Consider the following 8,747-nt stretch of genomic DNA (forward strand, 5'->3'; position numbering starts at 1 on the left):
CACCTGGGCAGAGCATAAAACCATATTCCAACAGTTCCATGTTCTGAAGAAGAAACTGAGATCACTAGGCTCTTGTTTTGCCTGTGTGGATGTTTGTTTGTTTGTTAGCTTGTTTTTGGAGTATTCTCACACGTGTTCAGAATTCTCCTCACGTGACCTCTCCACGCTTGGACAGTGTTCCAACAGTCATCCCTTAGTTTTGTTTTTTTTTTTCAATTGTTTCATTACCTTTTGTGATCCTTCTTAACATTTCTGTACCTGTTCTATTGTGTACAGTGTAATTTTCTTGGGGCTGGCGAGATGGCTCAGCGGGTAAGAGCACTGACTTGCTCTTCCCGAAGGTCCTGAGTTCGGATCCCAGCAACCACATGGTGGCTCACAACCACCGGTAATGAGATTAGACGCCCTCTTCTGGTCCTCTTCTGTCAGACAGAAGACAGCTACAGTAAATTACATGAGAGCGAGTGGGGCCGGAGCGAGTGGGGCCCGAGCGAGTGGAGCCGGCAGAGTCCTGAGTTCAACAGCAGCCACACACATGATGGCTCACGGCTGTCTGTACGGCTACAGTGTACTCATACACATAAATATAATAAATCTTTAAAATTTTTTTTTCTTCTACATAGCTCACACTTCCCCTCATCCCTGTCCCACATCTTTCTCTTTTACTTCTTTACTATAACCTTTCATCGCTTTAATCATATTTGATGTTATTCCAGTTCTTTCTTCACTTTTTCTCCTTAATTTTTTCTTTTTTCTTTTTTTCTTTTTTTTTTTTTTTTTTTTTTTTTTTTTTTTTTTTTTTTTTTTTTTTTTTTTTTTGTCTTGTTTTTTCGAGATAGGGTTTCTCTGTATAGCCCTGGCTGTCCTGGAACTTACTCTGTAGACCAGGCTGGCCTCAAACTCAGAAATCTGCCTCCCAAGTGCTGGGATTAAAGGCATGTGCCACCACTGTCTGGCTCGCCTTAATTTTTTTCTTTTTTATTTCTTTTTTTTGGTTTTTCGAGACAGGGTTTCTCTGTGTAGCCCTGGCTGTCCTGGAACTCATTCTGTAGACCAGGCTGGCCTCGAACTCAGAAATCCGCCTGCCTCTGCCTCCCAAGTGCTGGGATTAAAGGCGTGCGCCACCACCGCCCGGCTCCTTAATTTTTTTCATCCGCACTATTAACAACCTCCGCGTTCCTCAGACTACTTATCTTCTATTTTATTAGTGACTTAGGCAACACACACTCCTAATGGGTAGTGAAATTAACGTTTGTAACTTTTTATTAGACATCAAACTATTTGCAGAGTGAGCCTATTGGACAGTTATAGTTTCTTCTGCCGTCTCTCTGGTCTTGAGTAGTGTAGAGAATTATATTCACTGCTTGAGCATGCACAATCAAGTTTCCAATACAGAACTATGCACAACAACCCTACTACAAACCAGTCATACTGGAACTGAAAGAATATATAACTTTTTTTTTGTTTTTTGTTTTTTTGTTGTTGTTGTTCTTGTTTTTTTGGTAATAGCTGGGCAGCGGTGATACACACCTTTACTCTCAGTGCTTGGAAAGCAAAGGCAGGCAAATCCCTGAGTTCGAGGCTAGCCTGGTCTATAGAGTGCTTTTCAAGACAGCCAGGCCTATTATACAGAGAACCCCTGCCTTAAAAAAACAAAAACAAAACAAACAATCCCTCCTGCCTCTGCCTAGCAAGTGCTGGGAGTAAAGGCATGAGCCACTGCTGCCTAGCCATAAACACATTTGTATTCTTCACTAATACAGGGGAAAGGAAGAGAGATAGTGATGACCTCGTCTTAAATCATGGAAGCAGCTGTGACAACCTCTAGTGGGTTTACATAATTTTAAACCCATTTCCAATTACAAGCAAAGAGTTCTTTAAAATACACGTGTACATCTCACCTGTGGGTGTGTGGAACTTCATCTTCAGTGTTCTCAGATCTGCTGGCATTGAAAAGACACTGGTGGGCTTTCTACTAATTATATTTCAAAGAATTATTTTCCCAACAAAAGAGCTTTTATTTTCTCTCAGCATGACAAAATTTTAAATCTCATGTGTATTCAATAATAAACAGGTCAATTTTAACCTTCATTTCCACTTGAAAAGTTCCATTTCATTTAAAAGTTCACAATTTTTTTTTTAAGATTTATTTTTACTTATATGAGTATGTCTTCAGACACACACCAGAAGAGGGTATCTGATCCCACTACAGCCATCTCTCCAGCCCTCACAAATGGTTTTTATTTTTATTTTTTAGTATAAAAAAGTTGCATTGGGGTGGGAGAGATGGCTCAGCAGTTAAGAGCACTGATTGCACTTCCAGAGGTCCTGAATTCAATTCCCAGCGACCCCATTGTGGCTCACAACCATCTGTAATGAGATCTGATACCCTCTTCCAGTGGGTCTGAAGACAGGTACAGTGTACTCATATTTTTAAAAGAAGTTGCATTGATGACATATTGTAAAAAATAATAAATCCATTTTTCCTCCCAGCCCCTGCTCCCAGAATGATTACTGTGAGACTAATTATTTATTAATAAACGCCTAGGCCTAAGCTTTGGCCCTGACTAGCTCGTAACTTATTTAGCCACTTAAACTATTCTATGTCTCACACATGGTTGGTTACTTTTCCTTCAGTCCCAGCCTGCACCTTCCTTCGTGTCCCCTCAGCTCCTCTCGCTCAGAGACTTGCTTGAGTCCTTTACAGTCTCTCCCTATGGGCTCCTTCTAGACTCTCACTATTTCCCCGAATCTTCCCTCTTCTTGCCAGTGTCCCATCTCCTATTTCCTGCCTCAGTTTATTGGCCATAGGCATTTTTAGTGACAGGTGATACTTAGATTCTCTCTACAGCATATAATGATATAATCCAAGTTGCTCGTAGGATAGTTAAATGCCAGTATTGAAGCTTAGCCTCTACATTAGAGCCCTGTAGACGTAGAGGGACGTCGTCAAGCCTGTGCTTTGGGTTTTGCTGCATCAAGGAAGCAACATGTTACATTTGTATTATCATTATAGTTTAGCTTTTGTTAATTTTTATTATACTCTTGTCATGCATATGTAGAGAAGCTATAAGGATTATACATTTAAATAAGTTTAATATCTCATACTTTGTGATAAACCTAAGATGGTCTGCTGATATGTGTCTGCTGTAAATACAATTGCATGAGTTTTCTTTTTCTTTTTCTTTTTCCTTTTTTTCGAGACAGGGTTTCTCTGTGTAGCCCTGGGTGTCCTGGAACTCACTCTGTAGACCAGGCTGGCCTCGAACTCAGAAAATCCACCTGCCTCTGCCTCCCAAGTGCTGGGACTAAAGGCATGAGCAACTGAGTTTTATTTTTCTGATATTAAAAGTTACTTAATAAAGATTTATTTCTGTTAAGTTGGGGAAAACACACTGGTGTGGGAGCTGGGCATGCTGGTGAATTCCTGTGATTTTGGCACTTGAGAGATGGAGGCATGCTCTGGAGTTCAAGGCTAGCCCGGGTAACATTAGTCACTGTCAGACCTCAACGACAAACAAAATGTCAAAATTCTTAGCAGTAAAGAGGGTTGTCCGGAGTAAAGAAGGGTAGGAAGTTTTGGAGCTATTTTTCTCCTAAGTTCAGCATTATGATGTGGGTTACTTAACCTTTCCCTTCCTTTTCTTGGGGTTTGGGGAGGGCAAATTCAGGTCAGGTTTTCTTTTGTCAGCCATTCCTAGGAGTCTGAAGTTGTGTTTGCCAGGCCACAGAAGGCAGATGAGATGGTAGCACTGTTACTTCAGGGGCCAGAGTGGGTTCTTTCTTGGGTCTGGAGCATATATATGCCCCTCCAGCCTTGCTCCCACCATTTAATACATATATGTGCCTCTCAGTCATAGTTGTACCTCTTTTGAAGTTCAAACAGAGGCAGGACAAGAGGGCAGTGAAAATTTGGGAGACATGCGGAGGAAGAGAAGCTCATCACTTATGGGTTTACTCAGGCTTCTCACCAGCACTGAGGACGAGTTACAGTAAAATGAACCACTCCGTTGTTCTTGCAGAAAATCGAGGTTGAATTCCCATAGCCCATGGGAATGGGCTTACAGCTTACTGGCTGACACCCAGTTGCTGGGGGATCCAGTGCCCTTTTTGGACTTTTGCGGGCACCAGGCACTCTCGCGGTGCACAGACACACAAGCAAGCCAAACGTTCACACACAAAATAAAACGAACGACTTTTCTTTTCTTTTTAAAGTATCTTCAGTGAAATTTCCAGCTCTATGCTGGCTAGTCCTGGAATTCTTTCCTCATCCGGCCTTAGCCTCAGCAGAGGTCTCCCAATTCGTGGAAAACTCGTGAGGCAGGAGGTGAGCCTGGCAGTGTGGAGCTGAGTCTCCATCCTCTCCTAGCCGACTTGACGGGTGGGACCCACCAAGCAAATCCCGGCTTTCTTTGCTGCGGTGACCTGAGCAGCAGGCGGCAGGCGGGGTTACGGTACGGGAGACTTGCGGAGACTTGGGGGCCGCCCGGGCCAGCCTGGAAGAGCGGATCCAAGACGGCCAGCGGGAGGAGGGAGGAGGGAGGAGCGCCGGGAGGAAGAGGCCGAACCGCGGAGCGCCGCCCCGGAGGAAGGGGAGGAGGCCGGGTGTTTCCTGGTGCATTCCCGACCCGCCCAAGTGACTCATTGGGGTAGGAAAGCTCCCGGGGCCGCCCTGGACAACCGAAGGCGGCGCAGACCAGGTAAGGGCAGTCGCCTGGCCTCGGGGTCCTTGCTCCGCTCGTAGTCCGGTGGGGCGAGCCTGCAGACGGCCTCGGCACAGCCTCCGGGATCGCACGGCCTCCCGGGATTGCCTCCTGGGCTCCCGAGTCTCCTAGTCTCTGCACGGCAGCTCCCGAGCCGGGGACTCCCGGCCCAGCTCGGCGGCTCCAGGGCTCCCTCCCCGGAATCACATTCCAGAATCCCCGGGCCAAGGGCTCCCCAGGGCTGATTCCGTGTCCCCTCGGCGGTGCGCAACCTGCACTCCGGTGGCCTGGCCCCCGCGTCCCGAACCCCCGAACCCCCGCCCCGGCTCACTCGGGATCCTAGGATCCCAGATCTCGCGCTTCCGGCACGAGGTTTAGCTCCAAAGAGGAAGAGACAACGTTAATGTTTTGTATTTTACTGTTGAAAAGTAAGGAGCGAGGGATAGTTAATGTTGCACTAAAGTGGTAAAACAAACCGGAGTCCACCATGATTCTGTCTTCAGGGGAAAAGGAGAGTGTAGTCTAGGGAAGTCGTTCTCAGATTCTTGGAGAGAGGCATTTTGGGCTTTGTTAAGGAAACGGGATTGTTCAGGAGCAGTAGTGCGCCGCCTCACATTCATACCGAATTTTGTACTTTAAGCCTGAAGCATCTGCGTAATTTACAACATTTCGTGAGTGTGAGAAAAGAAGTAAGAGATTTGCAACTGGGGATTGGTGAGAGGGCTAGGCAGAGGGAAGAAGCATCAGGCAATCCGTGTGTTACATGAGACAGTACTCGGTGAGCCTAGAGATTTTTCTTGGTTGTCGGCTAACAGATCGCGTAGTTGAGTCGTGTTTGAAGCACCACTGATAAGGGGTACTCCTGCAGGTACAGTTACTGTGATCAGTGCTTGCCAAGGTGTCAGGGGGTGGGGGTGGGGGTGGTGGTATTGCTTCTAGACCCTGACCAAGTTCATTAGCTGGAAATTGAAGCCCGCGAACCCGGTTGTATGCCTGAATACCAGCACTCCCCTAGTCCCGAGGATGCTAGTGGTTCTTCATAAAAAGCATACAGGCACATAGCCTGAAAGAAGCAATTCAGTTTTTAAATCCATATAAGCTACGGCAGACATGCGTTGTAAGGATTCAGTAGGAATGTTGTGGGAAATGTTTCTCTGTTGCCTTCTTCCTCTAACAGCATCTTCACTTTAACATGGACAAAATGCTGCAGTTGAAAAGTCCCTCTAAGAAAATACATTTGAGGAAGTGTGTATTTTTTTTTTTTTACTAAACATTGTATGTGTGTGTATGTGGTATGTGTGTTCTTATATGTGGGTATACAGGTGTGTGAATGTGTTTGCATGTGCATGTAGAGGCCCAAGGCTGATTTGGAGTTTTCCACCTTATTCTTTGATACAAGGTCTCTCAGTTGAACCCAGAGTTCACTGATTGGACTAGTCTTGCTAGCCAGTTTGCTCTGGAGATCCTGTCCTCCACCTTAGAGGCACTGGGCCTCAGGGAGGTTGCCATGCCCATTGGCATTTATGTGGGTTCTGAGATCTGAACTCCTGTACTTGCATTTGTGTGGCAGATGGCTATCTACTGAGCCATCTCCCTGGCACTTAGGCATATTTTTAACTTTACATATTTTAACTTTACATGCTTTGGAGTGTTGAGTGCCATTGTAATTAAGATGCAAAACCGGTTCCTATCACCTCAAGATTTTCTTTCCTGTGTCCCTTGTAGTTAGATCTTCGGTACCATCAGTTCTTGGCAACTGCTAATCTTTTCACAGTGCTATTTTGCTTTCTCCAAAAAGTCCTGTTGTAATCATAGAGTCTGCATTTAAAATGGTTCTATGCTCTCAGTAAAAAGTATGGGGGTGTTGGGTAGAGGCTAGCTACATTTAAGACCATCCAAGGTGTTTTACAAGCCAAACACTGTTAAGTGAAAATGTATAATAACATATGTAATATTATTTGTGTTACAAAAATGCTACTCAAATATGTCTGTAAGAAGTAAAACTTCTTACAGAATGCTTTCAAAAGTAGAGCCTTGGGAAGGTGGGGTGGCGTAGTGGGTATAGGTGGCACACAAGTCTGACAGCCTGAGTTACAACTCACAGTGGAAGGAGAGAACTAACTCCTGAAAATTGTCCTCTGTCGTCCACAAAGACATGGTACCCAAATACATAACCCCCACTCCCCAAGAGCACACACCATACACAAATAACAAATAAATACTTTTTGTTTTTTTGTTTTTCGAGACAGGGTTTCTCTGTATAGCCCTGGCTGTCCTGGAACTCACTCTGTAGACCAGGCTGGTCTACAGAAATCCACCTGCCTCTGCCTCCGAAGTGCTGGGATTAAAGGTGTGCGCCACCACTGCCTGGCTAAATAAGTACTTCTTTAAAAGGAAAAAATGTAGTTCTGGATACAACTTGGAAGAAAGGCTAAAATGTTATTTCTTCTCTCTTTCCCTTTATCTTACCATTTCAAAAAAGCTTTTTAAATATGTATTTGAGAAGTTTGTATTTGTTGTGGCCTGCATGAGTTTGTGAGTACCACGTTCATGCAGAAGCCTGTGGAGACCAGAAGACGGCATTGGATCTCTTGGAACAGGAGTTAAAGGCTATTGTGAGCTTCCATATGGGTGCTGGGAATTCAACCTAGGTTCTCCTGAAAAGCTCTTAATTGAAGAACCATCTCTACCTTCCACCCCCTTTGAGACAAGATTTCATTACGTGGTCCAGACAGCCTTGAAATCATGGTCCTTCTACATTAGCCTTTTTGTGTGTAGGGAGGGAAACGGGCTTGAGACTGAGTCTTAGGAATTCCTGGTGGGACTTGAACTCCTGACCCTCCTGTCTCCACCTGAGTGCTGCAGTTGGAGGTGTGAATACTGCTCTTTTCTCTCTACCTCAGCTCCTTGAGTGCTCACATTACAGAAATAAGACACAACCTAGCCAGAAATAGTATTTTTAAAAGTGAGAACATTTACAAACTCCACCTCAATATTTTTTTAAATAGTTCAGAACTGTATACAACTGTATATGTACTGAAACTTTAGCCTTTTTTATCTGAATAGGAGTTTCTGTAACACTGACTGCATTCTTTGATTCCTTGTGTTATACATTTTTACTTACTGAGGCTCAGCTGGGTAACAATCCTGGAATTCCTTAAACGTTTCTATATACAGAGAGTTCAATAATTCTTTTTTTTTCTTTTGGTTTTTCGAGACAAGTTTTCTCTATGTAGCCCCGGCTGTCCTGGAACTCACTCTGTAGATCAGGCTGGCCTCAAACTCAGAAATCCGCCTGTCTCTGCCTCCCAAGTGCTGGGATTAAAGGCATATGCCACCACTGCCCGGTTCAATAATTCTTTCTATTGATTGTATAACACAGTCATGTGTTGCTCAAATAGTGATATATTCTAATATATATCTACACAATTCCATCACTGCATCAGAGTCTAATTAGACAAATGAAAATAGGTACAGATATTAGTTACATTGTACAGTTCTAGGAGTGCTCTGATCACTGACTAAAACATTGGTAGGCCGTGTACAACTGTAGTCTTTAGTGTGGGTGCGTTTTGATGTATTTGATCAGTTTTCTGGGTATTTTTCCAACACGAGTGTCTGTGCACCACATATGCACCTGGTACCAGAAGATGACATCAGATCCCCTGGACTGGAGTTATAGATGATTATGAGCTGCCATGTGGGTGTTTAGAATTGAACCAGGGTCCTCTGGAGCCAATGCTCTTAACCACTGAGCCATCTCATCAGCACCTGACATGGTGTTTTAACATTTATCTCCACTCCCGTTGATCTAGTGTCAATATCCTTGAGCACATGGCCAAGGTCATCGTTCTGAGGGTGTCTCACTGTTGAATTGATATGAAGAGACACCTGGGCAAAGGCAGCTCTTACAAAGGAAGACATTTAATTGAGGGCTTCTTACAGGTGTCAGAGATTTAGTTCATCATCATGGCAGGAACACTAGAGCAGTAGCTGAGAGCCATATCCTGATACACACACACACACACACACACACACACACCG

At 44.4% G+C, this 8,747-nt stretch overlaps 1 protein-coding gene across 2 annotated transcripts in view; it reads left to right on the forward strand.

Annotated features, from left to right (window-relative positions):
• Positions 1–4,565: 4,565 nt before the first annotated feature.
• Positions 4,566–8,747, forward strand: part of Cyfip1 (cytoplasmic FMR1 interacting protein 1) — a 97,236-nt gene continuing 93,054 nt past the window's right edge. For both annotated transcript variants that reach the window (XM_031386811.1, XM_031386814.1), the window contains exon 1: positions 4,566–4,700. The gene's annotated coding sequence lies outside the window, so the exon portion shown is untranslated. The remainder of the gene's footprint in view (positions 4,701–8,747) is intronic.

The sequence above is a fragment of the Mastomys coucha genome, unplaced genomic scaffold (assembly GCF_008632895.1).
Source record: "Mastomys coucha isolate ucsf_1 unplaced genomic scaffold, UCSF_Mcou_1 pScaffold21, whole genome shotgun sequence".
Taxonomy (NCBI): domain Eukaryota; kingdom Metazoa; phylum Chordata; class Mammalia; order Rodentia; family Muridae; genus Mastomys; species Mastomys coucha.